Here is a 27,485-nt window from a genome sequence, read left to right as displayed (position 1 = left end):
GCCGGTGAGACATACAGGCATGCAATAAAGGTAAATACACCACTGCTTTCCAGACCACTGGCAGGAAACTACCAGCGGGAGAGATCTGAAAGGTCTACACTTTAAACATGGATCACGGGGTCCCTTGTGGGACACCAAAAATTTCCCTTTTAGGCAAACCTGTGATGACTGATGTGACAAGGATGTAGATGTACACGGAACAGTAGGTTGTGCAAGTCTGATAACACATGGGTTGACAAAACGTACGACATGTGTCCTGACACGGGCAGAGTGGGCAGTGTGTAGGGGTGTGTTCATACCCCAGCTGTGCTCATACTAAGGATGAGTGCTGTAGAGGGGTGTCAGGTAGGGGAATCATGGGTATGCAATCATGGGCCTAAGTATGCAGGTGTTGGTTGGCAGAGATGTATTAGGCCCACCCCATGGAAGTAATTAATATTCCTATGTGTGTATAGCAGACGCCCATACCTCCAAACCTTAAGAGCACATCTACTGAATAGTCCGTAAACCACTGGGGGAACACATAGGGACTATATCAGTGAACTGTACCCGATTATCATGGATGTCCGTGATTATGAATCAGAATCTGACACAGTCCCAACTAAACCCTTCCAGAACTAGTGATATTAGGTGGACTGGTGGCGGAATACACGTAATGACTGATGACAACATGTATGAGTCATAAACAGCATGTACCTTGACAAATGTTTATGAATACATATGCTCTGGGACTGTCAGTGTGTCAGGTTAATAATACCAACCATCTAAATGTGTCCCTGAGAGTGTTATGCAGTGTCCTTGATTCAGTGTTCATTCTCCCCCATTCGTATGTGAGGTCTGCTAGTGACGGAAAATGCATATTCCACCGACTACCTTAGGTAGATGATAGCATAATAGGTTGGGATTACCACCTGTTCACCTTTGCGAGGGACACTCACCTTTGGGCAGTTGTGTCCTGCAAAATAAATGTTATTATGGCACATGGCCTGTGATTTAGGGCAAAAAATCCATATATTGTCTGTAGTGGTTGCATAAAATGATTATATTGTATCTGAAACACCTAGATCTTATAGGAAACAGTATTAGCAACTATAATGCTACAAGAATAACCTTTTATTTAGGCAAAAAGGTAAAGTAGTCTATTTTCTACTGGCTGTGGGTATGTGTTGCCCTGCCAAATCTGACATCTCTACATATATGTCCTATAGGGCTGCCACCTTTCAAAATGGCCAAAGTGTGACCTGCTCCATAGAAATGTCAGACGTACCAGGTCAGAACATACCTACAGCCGTGCATAGTACAGAACTATACGTATTTGCACAAACAAAAGCTTAGTCTAGTAGCAGTCCACTTACTTATGCTACTTCACATAACATATAGAAGTGTCCTATATACAATAACTGTTACATGCAACTATTAGAGAAACGTAGAATATAATATTGTCTTGTAATCAGGACATTTGCTATGTCTTGATTATTTTTGCATGACACATCCACCTAAGGAGGAACTATCCCATGCAAAGTGGGACAGGTGTTAATCCTAAAGTCCCACCTCGACCAATTTAAAAGGTGGCAAACCTATAATAGGTATGTGGTAGCATGACCCGGCAGACGGATGTGGGTCCCAAAACACATTTACTTGTCTGCATTGCAGAGTATCGGTTCCCATGTATCAGCCAGATGGGAGCAGATTGTATGAGGAACACGCATATAATATGATTAACTCACTGGACAGGCCACCGATTCCGTACAGTTGAACGCCATGCCGTCGCCTAATAGTCAGCCATACCCGATAATGGAGTCATGTATTCTGATGTAATAGGCATCACAAGGGAACATGCCACCCAGCGTGAGTGACACATCGAGGGAGCGAGTGGGTGTAAGCGTGTTTGGCTACCAGTATGCGAGTATTGCACTAGTAAAGAAATGTGGAGGCTAACCAAGTGTAAGAAGCTGTAATCAGAGGTCAGCAGTGCTTAACACTGTGCAAACCCACGCACAACTGCTCCCAACTGCTTCAATGTGCCTTACTCCCTCTGTATCCAATGGGCTTGTTCTTCCCACAAACAAATATCCGTCCCTTGCAAGTGTGGGTAGCAACACCCTGCGCACACAGCTAATGTGAATTACCAATACACCATGGCAAATATACAGACAATAGACAGTACCACACACATACCATACAGCACAGTCATCCAACAGTATAGCAATGTACCGGCAGATATGTCCGAACCACTGGTGTTTGTAGACCTGGCCGTCTTGTGTTTATGTGTGTGAGCATACCCAGTATGACCATTCTGCATGTTATCGACTGACATTGCCATCATACCTTCATGTGTTTGAGCATGCCCAGTATGGCCAGCTGTATCGCATGTGTTACATGTCCAGGTAGTCTGTACTCTGGTGCCGACCTCTGCATTGTACACTGACAGGTGGCATGCTGTGTCTGCAGGGTATCCATCAGTCATGTGGCATTGACTGTTGCTGCATTTCTGCACACCATGGGGGGACATCCGACTTTATCCACATTCCTGCACAGTACCGGGGGGAGGAGCACCTGACTGCTGCTATATGTGTTCGTTGGAGGAGGGGGCACACCTGACACTTGTACACTTTTGCTACTACTGTACTGGTATGTCAGGTACTCCATTTCAGTGTGTAGACCTACCTATTGTGCTGGCTAGAGGCATACCAGTGTACTCCAGATCTTAGCTTTAATTACCAACAAGACGTCCTAGCCTTCACAACCTACATCCAACTGCCTGGCCTGCTGCAGTCTATCTGTGTGGGCCTGTGGGGGGGGTCATCCATTGGGCATATTCAGAGGCCATAGTACAGCATTTGTCTGTGTTGGTCTACACCTGTCCAGCTGGTTGAGACTTTTGTGGGCTGTATGGACACACATGATGCTCAGCCCATTACCCGCAGTGGGTTATGACACCCTGTATACTACTGGCTACTATGGTGACCCCCGTATGTGCTACAGATGTCATGATGCCACTATGGATGTCTACTGTCTGCTGCCTTAACATTCAGCCACCAAATTCCCTTGCATGCTCACATCCCTACCATAGCTACAGGTACCAACACATTCTAATGCAACTGCCAATTGGTAGGTTGATTGACTTACCTTGAAGATATGCCAGACCCGAGGATGGTGCTGGAGGGCTGCCTATGTTGGATGCAGATAGTGCACTTCCTATATATGGCTGAGCACAGGTAGTGTCATGTTTGGCATCCCTTTTACTGTCTGTGCGGGTCAGAGAGTGTGACATTCCCTGGGTCCCTACTGTGTCAGTGCATATGCTATGTGTTGCCTCTTTGCCAAGGCCAGGTCATACTTGGCATGCCTCCTTCCACCTACTGGGTCCGGCTCAGTTTGTTCCTACTCTGAGTCACTCTGTGCCTGTACAGACCTTGGCATTGGTGGCGGGCTCTGTGGCCTTGCCCCATGCTGTTCCTGCTGCAGCTGTTTCCGCAGGATCATATTGTGTAGCATAGCACATACCATAACAGTTTGGGTGCATGTAGCTGGTGAATAATGTAAGGCTCCACTGGATGTGTTCAGACACTGGAACCGTGACCTGAGCATCCCAGACACATGCTCTATTATATGTCTGGCCTGTGCGTGTGTGTCATTATGGCATCTTTATTCAGGTGTGTGTGCATTTCTGATGGGTGTCATCAGCCACGGCTGCAGTGGGTACCCAACATCCCCCACTAGGTGACCGTAGGGGATGTCCATATTGGCAACGCTGTGGTACAGCTGTGTCAGATGCCATATATCAGAATCGTCATAGCTTCCAGGGCAGCCAGCACACACATTCAGTATGATGCCCTGGGCATCACATTTGACCTGGCAGTTGATGGAGGGGATGCCCCTGGGGTTAATGTAGTCCCTACCCTGCTCACTGGGTGGTGCTTTGATGCATATGTGTGTGCAGGCAATAGCACCCACTACCCCAGGGTAGTCTGCCATTTTGTGGAAGAGACGCATATTGCTGGTCAACACCTCACGTATGTTGAGGAAATGTATGTGCTCACTGGCATGTGGTGACATGGCATCCAGGAACTGATGGAATACACTGGATGCAGATGCCTGTGAGATCCCCATTATATCCCCAGTTGTGCTTTGGGAGGTACCTGTGGCTAGTATACCTAGGGCCTACACTTACCTTGGTATCCACTGGGATGGGTTCCCCTCGGCCTGTTTGATGTGTCAGGTGTGGCCGGCACAGCTCAACAATCTGCTGTAGGAGGTCGCTGTCCACCCGATAGCGCTCCACTATCTCCAGCTCATGTAGCCCCTGGTAGGTTACCCTGGGTCTGTACAGTCTTCTCTGTCTCCTCATTGAGGGTTGTTCGGCAGCATTCACATCCTCACCACCCTCAGCCTCCTGCACATGTTGGTCTATGGTGCCTGCTGCAGCCCTTCTTATTTTGTAGGATTGTTTGTTAAAATTTCCCCGCATGTATACACCGGTGGTGTAGAGTATGGAAAAACCCGAAGGGATGGTGCTTGTTCACTTTATCATAGTGTTCTGGGCTGGGCTGGGCTGCTGGGCCTGTAATCTGCTGATTCTGATAAATATCACCTGTTTTCCCAGCTTGTTCACCTTGACTACTCTCCTACTGCTGTTGTCCCTTCCAATTGCACTAGGCAGGTATAGACACACCCCTAGCTTAGGCGTGCTAAGCTAGGAGCAATCCCAAGACACAGGGCTCCAATCTACGTACAGTATGCCTGACACCCCCCCCCCATGCTTTCACCTATATTCGAGTCCTGCACCTGGCTATCTATGCACATACACTCTTGTGACCTGCATCACAACCTGGGGATAAACGGTATTCACTATTTTCCACCTCATTTGCATAGTATTGTCTTCTAATGCATAGTTACGTGACCCATACTGAGCCTCCCCAAAAATAACCACTGCTTACTGTCGTGCAGACCCGCACACAACTGGTTAAAAGCACCTTACAATCACAGTATTCAATGTCCCTTGTTCTTCCCAGCAACAAAACAACTGGCTTCTGCACGGCTTGAAACCGGGACCCTGCACACCCCAGATGATGTGCTTTACCACTAAGCCATGATAGATATGCATAAATTTGAGGTTATCACATACAGATCATCCAGCACAGGCATTCAGTGGTATAGGACATGTATTCCAGCATGTATTTTTATGTGTGCTAATGTCCACATATATATATATATATATATATATATATATATATATATATATATATATATATATATACACACATATACATATACACACACATATGTAGATATAGAATATATATCTCAACAGAGGACCATGTGACACCAAAGCATTAGACAAGAATGAAAAGGAAACTGCATGCGCTTCCTGCATTATGTACTGGTGTTAATATCAAGGCAAGTGTGTTTCTGTGCATCACACAGGTTCAGACTGTATTAAGGGTAAGATTAGGGCTGGTGACATTACTCACCAGACCTATTGCTGAATATATGTGTATGTCTTGCCAACCCAGTCTCTTGGCTGATTGTGACATTTATGGCCACTATATAGGAAAACAACAAAACAGGCTCCTCAACACATCCAGTAGCTAGCCACTCACAGCCATCAACATATAGAATATGACTGCAAACACACACATCTGCATGCCTTGAAATAGAACACCTACCTGTCTATTTTATCACACTGCAGCATTATGCAGTTACAGAACACACTACCGAGATTACTGAGACATATCACTCCCAGAGGTGTACTTCTAGGTGGGTGACATCATCAGCAATGGCAAAGTCGGCGATAGGGATTGTATGGAGTGTGAGCAGTCTAAAAGCATTATTCTGTCCTCAGGCAGACAGAGACACACACACACGCACAGTTGGCAAAGCTAGGATTAGAACACTGATCTAACTACCTTATCACACTACAGCATTACGCAGTTACAGAACGCGCTAACAAGATTACTGGGACACAGCACTCCCAGAGGTGTACTTCTAGGTGGGTGACATCATCAGCATTGGCAAAGACAGCGATAGGGATTGTAAGGAGTGTGAGCAGTCTAAAAGCATTATTCTGTCCGCAGGCAGATGGAGACACACACAAAGTTGGCATGGCTGGGATTAGAACACTGACCTACCTTATCACACTACAGCATTATGCAGTTACAGAAAGTGCTACCAAGATTACTGGGATGCAGCAATCCCAGAGGTGTACTTCTAGGCGGGTGACATCATCAGCATTGGCAAAGATGACGATAGGGATTGTATGTAGTGTGAGCAGTCTAAAAGCATTATTCTGTCTCCAGGCAGACGGAGACACACACACACAGTTGGCATCGCTGGGATTAGAATACTGACCTAACCACCTTATCAAATTACAGCATTATGCAGTTACAGAATGCACTACTGAGATTACTAGGACACAGCACTCCCAGAGGTGTACTTCTAGGTTGGTGACATCATCGGCATTGGCAAAGATGGCGATAGGGATTGTATGGAGTGTAAGCAGTCTAAAATCATTATTTTGTCCACAGGCAGGGGAAGACACACACACCCAGTTGGCATGGCTGGGATTTGAACACCAACCTAACTACCTTATCACACTACAGCATTATCAGTTACAGAATGTGCTACCGAGTTTACTGGAACACAGCACTCCCAAAGGTGTACTTCTAGGTAGGTGACATCATCAGCATTGGCAAAGATGGTGATAGGGATTGTATGGAGTGTGAGCAGTCTAAAATCATTAGTCTGTCCACAGGCATACTAAGACACACACACTTGGCATGGTTTGGATTAGAACAACAACATAACTACCTTATCACACTACAGCAGTACGCAGTTACAGAATGCGCTACCGAGATTACTGGGACACAGTTCTCCCAGAGGTGTACTTCTAGGTGGGTGACATCATCAGCATTGGCAAAGATGATGATAGGGATTGTATGGAGTGTGAGCAGTCTAAAAGCATTATTCTGTCCCCGAGCAGACAGAGATACAAACACACACACACACACACACACACACACACAGTTGGCACAGCTGGGATTTGAACACCAACCTAACTATCTTATCACACTACAGCATTACGCAGTTACAGAACATGCTACTGAGTTTACTGGGACAGAGCCCTCCCAGAGGTGTATTTGTAGATGGGTGACATCATTGGCCTTGCTAACGGTGGGTAAAAGAAATGTATGGAGTGTGAGCAGTATAAAGGTATTACTCAGTCCTCGGGCAAAGGGGGAGAGACACAAACACAGCAAGTGTGGGAGTAGAACACTGACCTAATTACTTTATTACACTAAAGCTTTACGCAGTTACAGAACACGCTACCGAGATTACTGGGACACAGTCCTCCCAGAGGTGTATTTGTAGATGGGTGACATAATTGGCCTTGCTAACAGTGGGTATAAGAAATGTTTGGAGTGTGGCCAGTCTAAAAGCAATTTAGAGTCCACCGGCAAATGGGGACAGACATACACACACACGCCGGTGTTGGGTACAGAACACCTGCCTATTTACAGATTACTATTACAATACTACATATATACAAATTGCGCCACACAGACTACACATGTCAAGGCTGTCATTATGACCATCTGGGAATGCGGACATCAACAGGGATGCTGGTAGTTAAGATGTACATACCTGTGAACCTGTGTGTTTAAAGTATGACTCCATCCTGACCTGGAGTATGCCCATCTGTGAAATGGACGACTACTACCACTATACAGGGTTACAATGGCCATGCCCATACACAGAGGCACATAACCAATGCAAGGTGTCACTGGGCATGCTGACACACTTAGTAGCACAGGGCTGTTCGGAATGCACTGTGTCCATCTACACAAGGTTATAACGGGCATGCTCATACACTTAGTAGCACAGGGCTGTTCGGAATGCACTATGTGTCCATCTACACAAGGATATACTGGGCATGCTCATACACTTAGTAGCACAGGGGGCTTGCTCACACACTTAGTAGCACAGGGCTGGTTGGAATGCACTACTATGTGTCCATCTACACAAGGATATACAGGGCATGCTCATACTCCTAGTAGCACAGGGCTGACTGGGATGCACTCTGATGCTAAACACAGAGGGCCACAGTGACCATGCTATTACAGGTAGATGTAAATAACACATTGTAATGGAGTCTGGTGTTGGTAGTTGTCATTGTTAGCGGGAACGCTGCTCTACATATATTTGACACCGGTCTTTAACAAATCAGCTGTCATTCTGGGATGACATGGCTGACAGTAGGCAGGCCTTTGACACATATCACATGCATCCATGATACAAGGGAGTGTGGATATTACCCAAGTTGCATCCACCCACACAGTGCCATTCCAAGGCAAATGTCCTAAACACAGGTTAACTCCCATACACCTACAGGACAACTGCGTTGTTTTCTTATGCTAACCAGTGCTAGATGTGTAGCGTCCATATTCACAGCTGGCCACTGTAGATCCAACAATGGGGAGTACTGACATCTGTGCAGTGAGGAACACCTGGCTGATGTCTCTGTAGTGCACAATAGTACTACCACCATATACCTCAGAACCTAGCACTACCACCATATACCTCAGAACCAGACATGTGGGCCATAACAAAGGTACGGAGTGCTCCAGGTGGTGTACCCACATGCATAAAGGCCACTCACATGTACTGACTAGTCCCCCCACGAAAGGCATCACAGATGAGCCATGTGCAGGACACAGTGTCACATGCTGCATTCTAGGATGTAAACTGCAGACACCACCATGCCCTCAGACCACCACCATGCAACCATACATGTTGTATGACAAACGAGTAGACCACCATGTGACCCTTGACCTGTGTACTGTACTAAGCTCTACATTAACACACATGAACTGACAGTTGCATCATCTGTTATGCAATGCAATGATACCACTGTCTGTGACCAGGTCAGCTGTACATATACCAAGAGCCCTCAGTACTATCCACCATTAGCAGATGTCTGTTGCTGTACACCAGAACACACCCTCATGTATGGATATGACATACATGTACCTGCCCTGGGTATGTACATGCGACACACACAACATACCTGTAATTAGCATATCTGTTGTAATCCTTTGTGCAAACAGGTGGCTACAGCCATTACACACATGCACATGGAATGTAGGTCCATGGCTGCTGAATGCTAACAATACATAAGGTGTGATATCAATGTTGACAGAGGTAACATCCCCTCTGTACTGGTCACCCTTCATATCATACAACAGTCCATGTGTCATGTATGTTATTACACATATCCACCAATTGCAATGCCTACAAGCATGACTAAATGTCAGGATTGTAGGACCTACACTCCTGTATATGTAGTGTTGTGCATTCAGATAACATGCATGTGCAGTTGCTGTTGTATGCAGGTGGCGTGTATCCTAGTACATCATGCAGCTGCAATGCAGCCTCAACATTGCCAACCGTATATGGTGATATGCTGAATGTACAGAAGGATGTACCACAGGTATGGACAGATGTGTTGAAATAACTAATTGGCGGGGCATCTTTTCAGACAGATGTTTGCTGTGGACAGCTCACAGGTGTGTCACAAGTGGTCCTACAATACCCTGTGTAACCGGTAAGCAATGGTTTCATTAATTGAAGGAAATAACACACAACTTAGACAGCGGTCAGGGTGATAGTGAAGGTAAATCACTTGACACCTGTTAATAGATATGATGTCCCTAGTGCATATATCAGCACTGTTGGCACAGGAAGCATCAGTACAGTATGCAACGCGTTCAATACTGCTGTTATGACATACATAACATGAGCTAGACAGGTCTGAGATTCACAGTACTGGCATGTGTGGCTGCGTGTGTGTCCATATTTGTCACGTATTGTGGGGAATACATCTCAATTGTTACTCACTCTCCTGTACACTAGTGTACACATCTGTACAGACTGCAATGTATAAATCAGGACATAGGCAGGGGCGTGTATCTCACACATGTGAGGTATCTGTATGTGCATGACATAGGTGTATTAATTACTGAATGCCACAGTGTGTGTATGTAGGGCTGACTGGTCCCTGAGGTGAGGATGTATGTTAACATACTGAACTGATAGGACCCCTCCCACCATCCAGGCGATGCATTCAACTATCCATGTTGATGTCCCGATCTTAGGCTGTACTGACTACCTGTACATGTCTATTCTCTGTGGTGCATCATGTAGGTGCACAGTACTGTAATGATGATTTGCACATAGGCAGGGGTCCTCAGCACACCAGTAGCAACTGTGTGTGAGTGTGTATTACTGTGTCGGTGAAGCCGTGAGTGTGTGTGTGTGTGTGTGTGTGTGTGTGTTACAGTTTCACTGAATACATCTGTGTCAATACCTGAGTGTGTGGGTGCAGTTGTGTGTTGACATCCTGTCATGGGAACGTGTATTACTGATTCCCATTGAGGCATCACACTTCCCACTGGCCTCTACCCTTGTAATCAGCTAGACCACTCTCTTGCCTCACCACTCCATGTAACTGTACCTGTGATGTCACCCTTTATGGATGTCACATCTGTGGCCACAGTAGCTTAATAAACAGCTATCATGCTCTTGGAACAGTAGATGTGTTTGTAATGTGGGACATTCTCACTGGTATGTGGCAGATACACGGTGCATGCTGGTATATTCATACATACCTCTGGGTAGTCCACATTGACATATGGGACACTTAACTGCAAACACTGACATCCACCAGCACGTGCAATTAGACCTGAAGAAGGACAGCAGAACAACATGACCAACACGCATTTGCTGTTGTTACACAAGACACATACTGTTAACAGTATTGTACACCTGTACTACATGGTATATCTGCTGACTGTCAACAGTCCTCAACATTTGTAAACTACACATATCATCCTAGTCTGTTCACCCTGTGCATCAGACCATAAGAGCATGTCCCTGCACCGATGGTGTGGATGTCAGGGATGCGGCACAGGCATCATCATATGCACAGGGTGTTATTTTTTGCTGGAGGCCTAGGCTGCACTGTTGTTACACAAGACAAATACTATTAACAGTATTGTACACCTGTACTACATGGTATATCTGCTGACTGTCAACAGTCATCAACATTTGTAAACTACACATATCATCCTAGTCTGTTTACCCTCTGCATCAGACCATATGAGCATATCCCCTGCACTGATGGTGTGTATGTCAGGGATGTGGCACAGGCATTGTCATATGCACAGGGTGTTAATGTTTGCCAGAGGCCTAGGCTGCACCATTGGATGACATCGTGTGTGTGGGTTTGGGCCTTTGATCAAATTGGGTGTGTGTGAATGTTATGCATTTGTGTGTTGCGGTGTCCTACACATGTGTCCAGTGTGTGCGTGTATGTCTGCACACAGTTCTCCCATGTGTCTGGCCTACACAGGGGTATTATTGACAGCTGCAGACTGTACAGGTGAGGTTTTATGGTTCAAGGTGTCCGGCCATGGACATGTGACCTGTGCCTGCCAGGGGTTGCACAGGCACTACCAAACAGAGGTGCAGATTGGGTACTGTCTGATATCACTAGTCCACTGGAACCGTGTCCCTATTGGGACCATCCCGCTGCTGTGTCATGGAGTGGACAGCACAGCAACAGATGCACTGCTGCTGCTACTGCCACTATGGGAGTGGGCATGTGAGGTAGCTTGTACACGAAGACCTGACACAGATGATGTAGCATGCCTACGTCCATGTGCCTGATACCTCACTCCTACTAGATGTTCCAACACAGACAGCTCACACTCGTGGATTGTCATGCCACGGCCAAGGACTCCAACCATGTCTCCCAACCATCTATCCAAAGCATCAGCAATCTGCTGTTGAGCATTTATCATTGCCTGGATGCTGTTGTTTAAAGAATGGACAGCAACCCTCTGTAGCCTATGATCTTCTCTGTTGTGCCACTCGCACATGCCTGTCCCCCCATTACAGCCTGAAACATGCACTTGGTGACACCAGCTGCTGTGCTCTGTCATGCAGGAACATGTTGGCCAGAGGACCTCCTACGAGCAGCACTGGCCATGTGCCTGTGTGGGGCACAACCAGTAGTTTGGCTGATACCGTGGTGTGCAGGCACACCTTCCATAGCCCCCACACTTTCCTGTCACAAGCTACCACGTGCCAACTGTCCTTCCTCCATAGCCACTGGTGATGGGGTATGTGCAGGTATGGGATCTGTGTGAGGGGATGAGGTGGATATAGATGGAATGGCAACCAATGGCACAATTTCTGCCCCTGACAACTTTGCCTGTGACCCAATCATATGTTCATCATCACTGCTAGAGTCTGTGGGGACACTAACATCTGATGTACCGCAGGAGGGCAATGCACCTACATCACCTGTAAGGGCAGACAAGAACTGTACATTACAATCTATACAATAGACACACACGCACACACATGCATGTGATATGACAGAAGGCATGCAACATGCATGTAATAGGCAGACGGCATGCAGCGCAGACAATAATAGTTGTAGTTATCATACATCCCTAGGTTGCGCACAGCATGCATGTGTGATAGCAGACGGCATGCAAATTACACAATCGTAGTAGTGGTTAGCAAACATCCCTGTGTTACACCATGTGGACCAGCACAGGTTAACAGTACAACTGCCTGATGTGTGGCATATGACTTGATAATCACATGTAGTATGACATGTGATCTGCCAATGTGTGCAATGACATGCATACATGTTTAACACAATGGTGTCCTGTCAAATATACAGTGGGGCAATGGTGTACCAATTCAGTGTTGTCTGTCCACCCTACAAATATAGTGCAAATGTAGCTGATGTGCATGGCCATTGCAGGAAATCATGAAGAGTCTCTAGTGCTATACGGTGTGAGTTACAGACAAGGTTGATAGCCATGACTGTGTTCAGATAGAATACATATATACTGTGGAATGTGACCCACATCACTGAGGTGTATACACACTAAACCATGATCTGAAAGTTGTGACACAGGTCACTGATGGGTATACAGATGACACCCCTGCACATCTGCAACCATATTGCTGCAGCCTGGCAACTATGGACAGACATGGCGAACATGTCGGTACACCATGTCCCACATGACATCTGTGTACCGCACACACACACACACACACACACACACACACACACACACACACACACACACACACACACACACACACGAGGAGCTAGTATGGCATTTATGTCCATCATCAGCAACAGGAATGTACTTTATCTGTGGCCTGATGTGGATACTATACAGGTAACTGCTGTCATGTTGCAATACCCTCAAGATGTTCAACACATCCAATATGGTGGATTGATGTTACGCCTACACAAGATGTGGGCAGGCCTGTAGGATGTCTAGCATTCCACATCTACATTATGACCATTATATAAAGGCCATGGCCAAACCATGTGTAGCCATTGTACGACAGGGTGTACACACAAGCACAACACTTCTAGTGTGTGTGTTGCTCCATGTCTCTGGCCATCCTCCATGGCCATGTATGTACATGTGTTGTCCAAATGATAGCGATGGACATCTATTTCACATATCTGTGTTGTCCCATATGACATATATGCTCCACTGACAATAGGGTTATGCAGATAAAGGGTGGTATGTCGGATATGTTTTCAGGTTAGGTAGGCAGTGTAGCAGCCAGACCAATAGATGTCATGGACATGTCAAGATAGCACATCACATTGTGTGACATTCATAGCAGGGCTATGATCCACACTGGTGTAACCTGTGTGCTGGCCATACTCCAGCCCACTGTGTAGTAACATTTGTATTCCATCACATGTGTAGATCAGATCTGTTGTACATTCCTAAAGTGAACAGCACCTCCACCATTGTATGCACAGCTGCCAACACATCTGCCAATAACGTTTGTGAGAATTCATGTAGGTGAGACCTGTATATTGTGACAGGACCATACATTATGTGTAAAAGTTCTGAATGGCCACATGGTAGATAGAGTTGTGCATTGCGGTTCCTGATAAATAATAACACTCTCACCTGCAATGGGCTGCTGCTGCTGCGGAACACCAGAGGTACCTAAATAGGAGTAACACAGCAGTATGAGCATAATCCACCCCTGTATAAAGGCTACAGGGAGCAATGTGCATAACACATACACCAGTACATTAGACTATACTATGGTGTATGCACATGTGTGCATACACAGAGTAGCATACTCTAGTATGCGGCATGTGTATATACATGCCTTGCATATGATGTTACATTACATATTGTACAGTGACACATGCAGCTATATGGAATATAGTTGTTATAGATGTAGTACTGACTTACCAGGCAACTCCAGGCTCAGTGGTTGAGAGAAACCCACCTCCACAATATTAGCTAAGGCTTGTGGATGTGGTTCTGCACATGTCCCCAGGTTGGCATGTAGCTCCTCGGTACGTGTGAGTGGGGGCTGGGTTGGTGGTCCACCACCTGTTGTACCTTGTTCCCTGGCGATTGCATTTGCACGCTGTTTCGCCCATCTAATGAGGTCTGTACAGTGTCTGCACACCTGCTGGTATGTGCGGTTGTGGCCACCCACATCATTAACCCTCCTGTGAAGTTCCATCCACAGGGCATCACGCTGCTGTGCATCCTGTGGCACATGGCTGAACAGGATGTTGTGATTATCGAGTAGGTATGGGATGAGAGCCTCATCATCCAAGCGTGTAAAAGGGGGAAGCCTTGCACGTGGCATACCTGGAAGACATAATGATGGAGACAGGTCACAGTACCTCAGAGACATATAAAGCTACAGCTGAACATACATGTGTATTGCATTACTTCAGTTTAAATAGTTGTATTTGCAAACCTACATGACACTGACGTGTTTGTGTCACACACATGTGACACTCAATGTTGAGTGGATATTATCACCATATATGTGTGTGTATCACCTGATTACATTGTTCATACTCCATGTGGTTGCTGTCTTGATGTGGGCATGTCTGTTTGCCTGTACTGGTGTTCCTACCTATCAACATATGGCTGGATGTGTCCACATTAATGCAGTCGAACTTGATGCAGTGTATATGTCACATATAAGGACTTACACTGCCTTAACAGACATGACCTGTGACCCTGCAGACATGCTCATATAAGGTTTTACATGTATGTGTTCTGCCATATACATCTACATGGCACTGTACAGCAATTCAACATCCTGCCATGTATCACCTGTGTTGCACATGTGATACACATGGGACACTGGCTAGCCAGATGGTATTTGTAGGGATGGATATCAACTATAGCATGTACAGTCAAAGTCAACTAGTGGGCTATACACCATGGGCCATGTCTGCATCTAGGATGAAAGGTTACGTGGCAGTTGCCGACAGGCGGGTCTGTGGGGCCAGGTGGATCAGTGCCACATTACTGATCCACAGGGTTAATGATACATATACCATGCGGTCATTGCACCATGTCTGAGCGGGGAGTGATGTGTAGCTTTGACGGACAGGAATGCATAGTATGACAGGACTATGTCAAGTGTATGGGACAAGGATCTGTCCAGCATGTGGTAGGTGGATGTCCATGAAGTATGTGTTTGAGATCAGGATGAGTATGTGTAGCATGTCCGACATCACTAGGTTGGACATGGATTTATTCAGGGTATGCATCATCCTAAATAGTGGAGATGGGGAATTGGAAGGCTGGTGTAGGCCATCTGCACATGGCCAAAACCCCTTAAAGGAAATATGTGATCTGATATGGGTCACTTGAGTGGTCTGTATGGCTGGACAATGATCTCAATATTCATGAATGGCATCCTATTATTATTAGGGTTGCCACATATGACTCCCTGATGGGTGTGGTGACGTAGCTATCACAGGAAAGCCAACTGCCCAGCTGCATCCCTCACACACAAGTAAGTGTCCATTATGATGACCTCTACCTAGGTGGTAGTTCATGAATACAGGGTTATTAACATAGGGGTGACAATGCAAGTCAGCTATTTCTCCTAGGTCATAGTCATTTGCATACTTCAATAGGCAGATGCCTTTTGTTTGTCTGTGAGGTATGGACTACAATGAGGGGAAATAGAATTCATTAACCCTGACATACTGTAGCTGCCACTGGTGTTATGATCACGTATTATTCAGACACCTTCTGTAGTGTTGTTTCTGCCAGCAGTCCTGTTGCTAAACACTCCTGTGACATAGGAATGTACATCTAATATACCAAGTGTAGGTGGTATACAGTATGGGTGATGATGTTCTATGACCTGGCAAGGTTATGATATGCAGTGTGACATCAACCATACTGTCATCTACATCTGTACTGCTGACATCACTTAAGTGATCAAGGTTTATGGCCTGCCAGACCAGACTCAGCAGGGTAGTAGTGTAGTACTTCCCATTATCAGTGGTGTCTCCACTTTGTTGGGTTGTGATACCTGTTGGTGTCCACCATTCAGTGTGTACAGAACCTGACATGGAGCTTTGTTTTACATGATGTGTACGTGGAGAGAATCTTGTTTTGCCATATGTGTATGATACAACCTGTGATGTGAGCAGGTCACATGCAGACTGAGTGCAGCTTCTACCTGCATAGTTGTGGGTACAGGGGGGCCTGTGGTGTACTTGGATATATGCTTGTGTACCTGTTGGGGGTAGAGGGCTGTGTTTTTATATTATCCAAGGCCCTATCTGGATTGCTTATTCATGCTAAGCACTTGTGCATAACTTGTTAACAGTACGTAAGCTAATGATTATTATAGCACTCAATCTTCCACATCACCTACAGGTAAGGTTGAACAGGTTTTGTACATACTTTTCTCACTTGCGTAGAGTAATCTAGCTGTTGTACTCACTTTCCTCACTTATCTAGGTGAATGTAGTTCTATATTCAGGCATGTCCAAGAGTCAACTGTCTGTGTTCTCACCTGTCTATCTGATGAATCTGGATATCTTGAGGCAATGTACACATTGCCTCATGTACACAGACAATCCTCTCCGCCTAGCACCCAACACTACAACTTGTGAGAGATGCACTCATCTAGCCAAACTGGAGGTAAAGGTCTCTCCAACCAAGCCTGAGCCTGACTATCATCTGGAGAAGGTACATAGTCGCACAACACCACACTTATCACATAAGCCTCACTGTATCTACCCCACCATTAACTAGGAAAAATACTTGTGCACCAACACATTAGCTCAACGGTTTCTGGAATTCATAAACACCAATGCCCTGACTCAACATATCCACACACCCACCAGGGGCAGCAATATCCTAGACCTAGTCATTACCAACATGAGTGACTGGTGCTCCACACGTGAAGTCAACTCCTCATTGGTCCGATCAGACCATGTGCTGAACACCGTTGATATCCACATCCCACACCTATCCCCCATTAAGCGAACCACATGTCTACAAGGCCAACTACATACTTCTTAAGGCAGACATAGTGGACGCCATGACACCCATGCAAATGGACAGTACTGTTACAACTGCTGAATCCTACACAAATGCACTCTATAAGCACTTACAGGAGTGCATGGCTTGTGCTATCCCAAACAGAACCAGGACGCTATACTCATAATTAACTAAACCAATCTGGTGGTCCCCTGCCATAAACATGTTGTACTACAGGAGGAAGACACTGTTGCAAATGAGAGTACAATACCATGTGTGGAGGAAATCCCTGGCCAGCCTCAGTAAGAAGGTGAGATCCCTTATACGATGCTCCAAAGCTAGCTAAGAAAACTTTAACACAACTAATACCAAAAACAACCACAGAGCCTCGATGTCAACAACCAGATCTGCTCTGAGTTACAGCACAAAGGCACGAACATTACAGAAACAATGGATATTGGCAACATCCTGGCAGATCCCTCTCAAAGATGCACACTCTGAGGGCAATATCACAGCATGCATGGGACTGGACAACATCCCAGGCTGCGTTTTACATGAACTTCAGATCGTACTGTCTCCTCACCTATGCACAATGTTCAATAATAGCCTCACGTCGGGCATAGTGCCACCTGAATGGCACTCAGCAACAGTTATCCCACTCCACAAAGGTGGTGCCACAATGGACAGCAGGACCTATTTCCCTATAGGCCTGACTAGCCTGGTCTGCAAGGCTATGGTGCACATCATGGATCACTGTCAGAGACATTGGTTACCTCCAAACCTTTGACCCCTCCCTGTTTGGCATTGTTAAGGCCAGACCATGCCTCCTAAACCTGGTGGGCTTCTTAGAGACAGTTACCAAGGCATTAGATGAAGGTAAGGAGGTCCACAAAGCCTACCTTGATCTCTCTTAGGCTTTCAACACCATTCCTCCTTCTGGTATTATCAACATACCCATCAGCTTGAACATTAACCCCTACATCATGTGATGGTTTGCAAAGTGGCTCACGGAAAAAACACACACAGTAGGAGTTGCATACCCTAGATCCAACTGTATACCAGTTACAAATGCCGTCCCCCAGGGCTCAGTCCTAGGACCCATCATGTTAGGTATATACTCCTCTGACATACAGACAAGCACAGGAGGGCTTTGGCTGAAAAGGTTTGCAGATGACTGCAAACTAGGGGACATAATTATTTCCCCAGCTGTTACAGACACCCTCTTTAAGGATCGCACTGATACGGATACCTGGTGTTAATATCATGGCATCAAGCTGAATGCCGAAAAGTGCATAGTCATCCCCTTTCGATATAACTAATTACCCATGGACTACCACATAGGTGCTATTCCCCTACATGCAAAAAAGGTATTAAGGGATCCGGAAACACCAGTAGATAGCACTCTCTCCTTTGATACCCATTATGACAAGGTGGTTAGAATATCCTTCTACATGGCCCCCCTAATCTCTAATGAGTTCGCATCCTGATCAGAGGGGCCATTGTGACTCTACACATGTCATATCAGACCCATTAAAGGATACAACACCCCATTTGGGATATACCTTACAAGACAACTGCAACAGCTTGGAAGACCACACCAGTACCACACCAAGAGGATTACTGACCTCAAACAGATGACCTATGCATCCCAACCTATGAAACTCCAGCTGTACTCAGTTGCATACCTCATACTCACAGGTGATCTCTGCTTGACGTACAAGGCCCATGTCCAACTCTGTATTGCTGGATATGCTCCACCTAAACAGAAGCCCCTGAGAGCCACATGCTCTAGGGATATACACCTAACTACAATAATGAATAGGACATGCTGAACGGATAGATTCCTGACCCGGACACTCCCTATGCTTTGGAATGTGATTCCAATGTAAATCACGCAGGGCCCCTCATGAGCACTCTTCAAGGGAAATGCTGCCGTGTGGATGGGAGACAGACATGTACCTGGGGATCACTGCAGTGGCTCTGCTGGACAGAGGCACAGGGAACTATTGGCTCTGCCATTCAGAGGCACATGGAACCAACCTATGGTGCTGGTGAAAGACAACACACGCTAACTAGGCTTACAGATACTCTTGGTAAGATAGCCTAGTACCTACCTTTGCACATATTACATGTCTTATGTGCATAGATAGTTAAATAGCTCTTCCATTTTACTTTGCTATTATGCTGATAAACTGTCGGCTCACTAAAAGGCATATGTATCCTGTTATTGTGTATTGTAAATGCCGATTGACATAACTAATGTTTGCCTACCATTACAGTAATGCTATGTAGCTTGTAATACATATCTGCCTACAATACTGTACATTACACAGTTATTGGCACAATATCCCACAATGCAAAACATACTTGCACAGTGGCCCAACCTTCCATATGTTATTCTCTGTATTACACCCATACATATGGCTACAGTTACAATATATCAACATAGACTATCCCCTGTTATAGCACATACTTGTTGGACCAACCCTGCCACTGACGTTGGCTGGTGTGGAGTATTTCTGTTCAAAGCCCTTATATAGCATCCCTTGTGGTGTATGCAGGGTTTGCCTTGTGACCTACAGCAGTACACACAAATACTACAAGCATGACTATGCTCAACAATACATCACTACAAGAAAACTGTTTCCACTATATGGATTGCGTGCACTTTAAATACTACAGAGTAGTACTACATACACAGACATACTGACTGTTCTACGTACCTTATTAGTAACCCGATGTATCATTAACAGTTGATTCAATCCTTTTCGGTTTGTGTTTCAATGTTTTTTGTAATGTTCCGCTGGTATATACGGATGGTTTGAATGTGTGATGACACATCCTTTTCTAGTATATATCGGTAACATGTGGTATCCTGTCCACCAATTGCTTTTCCAAAGTAGTTAATTGGATGCACATCAGCTGTGCAGCTGCTCCATTAACTGGTACCATGGCAACAGTGCTGTATAAGTGAGTACTCCTTTTAGGGATTATCCGTTTGCCTTACTTTCGAGGGAGATGGCCTAGATGTGTTATTGCAATATATTTCAACAGCTATATGGAGACACACAGAGATATATTAGCTTCATGACTCCCGTAGACTGTGTGTAATGGCTAGACAATTTAGTTCTACATGTGAGAACAGCCGTTATATTTCAGAACAGTGCTACTTATACAGGGTTTGTTTGTACCTGATACTTCTGCAGATGTTTAAGTCTGGCAAGGATGTTTGGCAAGCTCAAGGCTGTATGGCTATGCATGAACTGCTATGTGGTGTACAGTGTGCTCACCAGACATCCTTGATTTGGTGTAAAAGTGTAGCATACTGTGCTGTTACTCACTAATTGCTAACACATCCTGGTGTACGCACAACCCTCTGAAATGGGATTAGTGTAAACAAACCCTATTACATCAGCAGCTGTTCCATTGTATAACAGCCGCTATTTCACTTAGGGCCATGTTAGTGTATCTCTGACAAGGTATGTTAAGGCTTCTGCAGATGTCGTACGGTGTGTGAATGATTTGTGATGTTATTACAGTTTGTATTGTAATATGCTTGGGCGTGGGGATGATGTTGGTGGGTGTGCATAGCAAATGCAGGTTTGTAGGAACTGTTTTTATACATAATCGCTATGTGTGTGAGGGTTCCTTCCCTATTTGAACACCTATCTTTTTGTGGATTACTACAATGGTATTTGCAGGTTGATTCATAAAGGCACTGTTATGTGGTTCCTGTATAGCATGCAGGTGATGTTAGTCCTTGAATCCCTTCGGTAATACATCTCAATGTAATAACAAGTTGCTACATGATAGCTGTGTATTTCTGTCATAGGTATTTGCAGTCATCATAGTTTTGTTGGTGACTGACCCTCTTTGGCTAGGGTTGCCACATTTTCATATGTCCATAGTGGGTCCTTTTTAGGACACACATCTGATTTTATAGGCCGACACAAACCCACGGTCAGTACAAGGGATGGAACTTTCCTTTCTTGCCTAATTATAAGCTTATTCTTATAGCAGTTTAGTAGCTTATCCAGTTTCCTGTACCATGTACATACGTTAGATACAGAAATAACTATTGTATGCAACTATTACAGTACATATGGGACATAATTATGTCCTACAATCCCAGGACATTTGTCACGTTTAATACATTTGGTCAGGACACAACCGCCCAAAGAGGGAGTGTCCCTTGCAAAGTGGAACAGGTTGTAACACTATCATTGACTCATGTCCATAGCACATATTTGTAATGGTGTATAGGCATATAATCTCCATATCCTTTGTTCAAAAAGGTTGGTAGTGGCGGAATGTGTGATTGCTATGGTCTATGTTATACACATATGTGAACACTTCAACCGCTGTATACCGGAGACCTACGGAATTCCGAAATCACAGTGTTCCGATGCACACAGTCCCGGGAACAGACTCCCATACCCCACATTCCTGACATTGACAGTAACTTGCGAAGGTAACAGGAACATGGAACACACACATTCACACACAGACACACTGCTACCCAACACATCCAAACAAACCATCCTACACTACGTATGAGCAGGTGGCCAAGCCCCCCTACATACCCCATGTAGGCGTCTGTGCCCCACACACCTCCCACTACTTTAATATTCTACATCCTAGGTTGTGCAAACAGGCGCACAAAGCTAACCCACAACCACACACTACAGTCCCCCAACAACACACATCACACACAGAACACACACTTACACACAACCCTAAGAAACACATGTACACACAGTAACATACCCAAACTGCAACACCAGAAGCACTGACTTAACTGTCCATTAACATTGTGAGATTACACCTCGCGCATCTGGTGTTTGGGTACTGTGTTCTTTCGGACCTTAAGCCTCGGGATTACATGCGTCGGTATGTAAAGCAGTCGGTATGTGATAGGTATCCCATTTATATGTACCTCCATGGTTATGTAGATGTTGTTAACCTATCTATATATCTACATATATATGTATATCCCCATATATAGACATCTCTCTCTCTCTCTCTCTCTCTCTCTCTCTCTCTATATATATATATAATTGTATATATATATATATATATATATATATATATATAAATATATATATAGAGATATATATATATATATACATATATATATATATATATATATATATATATATATATATATATAAAACATACACCTTTCATTTTGTACATGCTGGTTTGTCCTATTTCAACACATTCCTAACTTTTGTGTTTTATCCTCTCAGTATACATGACTGCCATTGGTACATCTCAGGTAGCTTAGTGATATGTTATTGTGATGAATGTGTACATGGTTGTGTGTTCTAATCCTGGCAGTGATATCTTACCTCTCAGAGGAGGCACTGGTTGCAAGGGTGATGAACGCACATTTCACCGGTTGTGTGTTCCACATGTTTATTATTCTGTGGAGAACTACCTATATATGCAAGCTGTGTTTAAGGTATACTATGTAACATGTACACAGCTGTGAAGATTCCTGTCAGGCATACTCCCCATTATTTGGAAACACATCCTTGATTACATTATACAAAACCCTCACTAACACTCAGGGGAATCCTTGCAGAGTGGGTGGGGAACAGTAGCTACACCGCAAGGATCCCGCAAGTGGCTCTGCTCCACAGAGGGACAGTTAGTTGATCGATGGGGTGGCGACAGCAGACACGTTTTGCCTATGCTTATGAGTGGCCTCAGCGGTTGGGCATGTACCTACCTACGTGTCTATGAACCGGTACATACAGTATGGACACATGCTGATAGCTAAATATACTGTTCGGGTATTGACTTGCCTTGTGCCAATGGCAGCTGTGTGTACAATAGTTGAGGGCTGCCTATGTAGGATGCACACAGTTGACCACCTATACATGACAATTTACAGGTGGTTGTGTGTGTGTGCCATCCATGTTTGCTGTTTGTGCAGGTGGAGAAGAGTGTAAGTCTATGACTGCCTATACTGTCAGTGTGTGTGCTATACGTTTCCACTTTGCCAAGTAATGTATATACTGGGCATGCCTCCATCTGCCTACTGGGGCTAGCACAGGGTGTTCGTGGTCTGAGCCCCCCTGTGCCTGTGGGTCCCTTGGCAATGGTGGTGGGCTGTGAGGGCCTTCACCATTCTGTCCCTGCTGCAGCTGTTTCCACAGGATCATATTGTGTAGCATTGCATGTATTATAAAGATGTGGGCACATGTTCCTGGAGAGTACTGCAAGGCTCCACCAGATATGTCCAAGCAACGGAACCATGATTTCAGCATCCCAAACACGCGCTCTATGATGATTCTGGTTTCTGAGTGTTCCTCATTATGGCATTCTTGCATGGCTGTGTGTGCATTTCTGATGGGTGTCATCATCCACGCTTCCAGTGTATAGCAGCATCCCCCACCAGGTGGCCATATGGGATGTCCCCCCTGGTAAATACCTGATACAGCTGTGAGGCATGCCAGATGTGGGAGTCATCATAGCTTCCAGGATTGCGGGCACACACATCCATGATAATGCTCTGGGCATTGCACACGACCTGGCAGTTGATGGAGGGGAATCCTTTGCGATTTATGTAGCGCCTACCCTGCTCACCGGGTGGTGACTTGATGTGTATGTGCGTGCAGTCTATTGCACCCAGAACCTCCAGGTAGTCCACCACATGGTGGAAGAGATGCATATTGCTGGCCACCTCCTCCTGCGTTTGGGGGAAGTGTATGTGCTCACTGGCATGTGGTAACATGACATCCAGGAACTGGTGGAGTATCCTGGATGCTGATGCCTGTGAGATCCCCATGATATCCCCAGTTGGCCTTTGAAAGGTACCTGTGGCTAGTATTCTCAAGCTTACACATACCTTAGTGTCCACTGGGATGGGTTCTCTTCTGTTACTTCTGGCTCTGAGGCATGGTCGGCACAGCTCAACAAGTTGCTGTATGATGTCCCTGTCCACCTTGTAACACTCTACTATCTCCAGATCATGTAGCCCCTGGTAGGTTACCCTGGGTCTGAACACTCGTCTCCTCCTCCAGTGCCTGAGATGGTTATCAGCATCATCCTCCACACCACCGTCAGACTCCAACACATGCTGGTGAATCAAAGCTATGGCAGCCCCTAACATATACATATTAAAAGTTCCCCGTCTGTATACACCAATGGTGTAGAGTGTCTGGGAATACACAAGTGTGTGTGTGTGTGTGTGGGGCTTTCACGACTTATACTATTGTGCAATGGATGATGCTGGTGTAATTGGGTGTGTTCGTGCTATTCCAGCTGCAGGGTATCTTAATTATTGGTTTTACAGCAGGTACTGCTATTGTGGGGCCTTTGGTGTTGACTTACGCTTGTCTGCTGTGATTCATCTATTGCTTCTATTTTCAACCAGATTCACCTCCCATTGTCAGGCATGCATCCAGCTGCCAGCTTTCTTGTTTTGTGCTTCCACAACCCAGGATTGTGTTGGGAAATGTGTTATGTAGCTGATCTATAGCAAGTTTGCTTTGTTCTGCTGTGACAGTTCTTTTTTCTTTTCTGTACGGCCCCTTCCCTTTCCTGTTCTGCAGGTAGCTGCTAGCAGCCTTGTTTGCTGATGTCTATGACCCACTGTGAGTTTGTAGGTGTTAATTACTCATTTTTACTCCAATTACCATGCTGCAGCATTTCCTTATTGTCTTCCCGTAACCTTCCTGTTTCACCTAAGTTGCTCGCCGAGCGCGCCCGGTTTCCGGCTTTTGAGCATGTTTTCATCCACGTTCACATGCACTTTCGGTCACCTTGTGTGCACTCAGCTAAGCATAGCTATGGCTAGGTACACACCCCTATCCTGCGGCTTTGCTTAGCAACAGGCAACCTGGATTACCAATGCTCCAATTTGCTTACAGCTACGGCGGCACACACCTGTCATGATGTCATGTTTACCTCTAGGCCACTCCTCGGTGTTGTACCGCTGTGCCATGTGGTACATCCTTAAGCTGGCGGGACGTTTGTGATTCAGTATTACTTGACTCATTTGCATGGCATTGACTACTAATTCCTAGTTATCGCGCGGAACACTGTCACAGACCCTTAGCAGCCCTTGTGCCTTGGTTGTGGTGTAGCATGCATACCATTGACTATTATGGCAAAATCATGATTTGTGTTACATTGCAGTTTTATGACATCTAAATATATTTTCCTTGTGTTCCCGTTTGCGCACCCATGCACTGCGGTTGTACTTTGCGTTAGTGGGGCCATGACATTAAATGTTATTTTTTATGTGTTGTGCGTGTTTTTTTATGCCATTGGCTGTATATTTAGCCATTGGCATATGTTAACATTGTAATACATAAGTTTGGTCCGCTTTCATAGCTCCGATGTCCTGTTTGAAAAAATGTAAACCGTTTTTTTTTTGGTTTACATTTCTGCATGCTTAGGCTATGCCTCCACCACTTCATTAATCGCTATAACCCTTCATGTGCATGTTACACTGCTGTACATGGGGTAATTAGCATACAAGCACCGTGAGCTGCGCAGCTCTGGTGTATACTGGTAGGGCACGTGGAAACAACTCTTACCTGAATCGCTCGACAGCCATATTTGGCGCTAGATTGCCAACGCTATTCCGGAGCATGGAATCCTGGGGTACATATATCCCCTAAACTAACCCTTACTGTAAAATGCACAAACTCGCACACAAGCTCACAACAGCCATCCTTCATTCATCCCTAACCCTAATCCTAACTCACATATGCACACATACATGTGCATGGGCATGCTCTCCACACCACAACCTCACTTACCTGTGTTGATATTCCATACCATTGACATATATATTGTTCAGTGATCTGTACTGTCAACATTAAATCAAACCCCTGCATTTGTTGAGCAAATATACTTTCAGTCAAATGCAGGGGACCCTACTAATGTATATATAGACATAGACACACACACACACACACACACACACACACATATATATATATATATATATATATATATATATATATATATATATATATATATGTCTGTGTGTGTGTGTAGATATATATATATATATATATATATATATATATATATATATATATATATATACTTACCTATGCACACATATGGATTCAATTGCTTTTACTGGTAACTTATTTATCATTAATCCCCATAAAAATCTTAACATATTTCTATATCCTGAAATCGTATTTTCCTTTTTTAACAGCTTAAAAAACTTCCTTATCCAATGCCACTTAAGGATTTATCCAATAAAAAAATACAATTTTATTTCACAACTCCCTGCTGTATTTTCCCACCTCATTAATATGCACCCCATAAAATGTTTTATTATATTGGAATCAAAAGTCCTAGCAATTCTTTTCTCCTTTTCTTCCTTTCTACATTTGTAAAACCAGCTTAAATGTAGAGGTGCTGAAAATAGGAGCACAGCAAACATAGCCCACTTTTTGTATCCTCCAAAACAACTCCCAGCTTTACTCAATTTAATCTTGACATTCATATTTTGCCAAAAAAATGCATTATTTATTTCTCATTTTCATTTGGGATTATGTATATATTTGCTAACTTCAAATAAATTTTTTTTTTGTTGTAAGATAATCTAAATGTTCTTCAAAATTGACTAATTCATGTATTTTCTAAATAATACCTTCCCATTGCTTAACACCTTCTTCCGATTTTCTGAACATCATTGTCAATACTTCAATCTACTTATCTGAAAATCTAACCACTCCTTTTTACTGTATCATCTAAACCTTTGGGTTGTTTTGATTTAAATGAAACCCAGCCTCTTTTAAGATTATATTCAACAAAAATAACATCTCTTTCATCCAGCCCGTATTTTTAACTGCAGTTATCACAGTATCTGTCTATGACACACAGTTTGGAATTATTTTTCCCATATATTACCTTTTGCTAGAACAATATGTTGTATAATTTTCTAACCTGTACACCATTTCATTCCAAACATTATCAAATTCCATTTTTTCTCTCTAATGCAATACCACTCAGACAAACTTTTTTTGTATTTCTCATTTAATATAATCAACCAATCTGTTCATGATTTACAGAAATTTCTCAAAGTACAATGATCTTTCCATAATTGCTGTATTTCTTCAATTA

This window comes from Protopterus annectens, chromosome 2.part0 (genome assembly GCF_019279795.1).
Source record: "Protopterus annectens isolate FY-2018-M chromosome 2.part0, PAN1.0, whole genome shotgun sequence".
Taxonomy (NCBI): domain Eukaryota; kingdom Metazoa; phylum Chordata; order Ceratodontiformes; family Protopteridae; genus Protopterus; species Protopterus annectens.
This window is presented reverse-complemented; position numbering follows the sequence as displayed.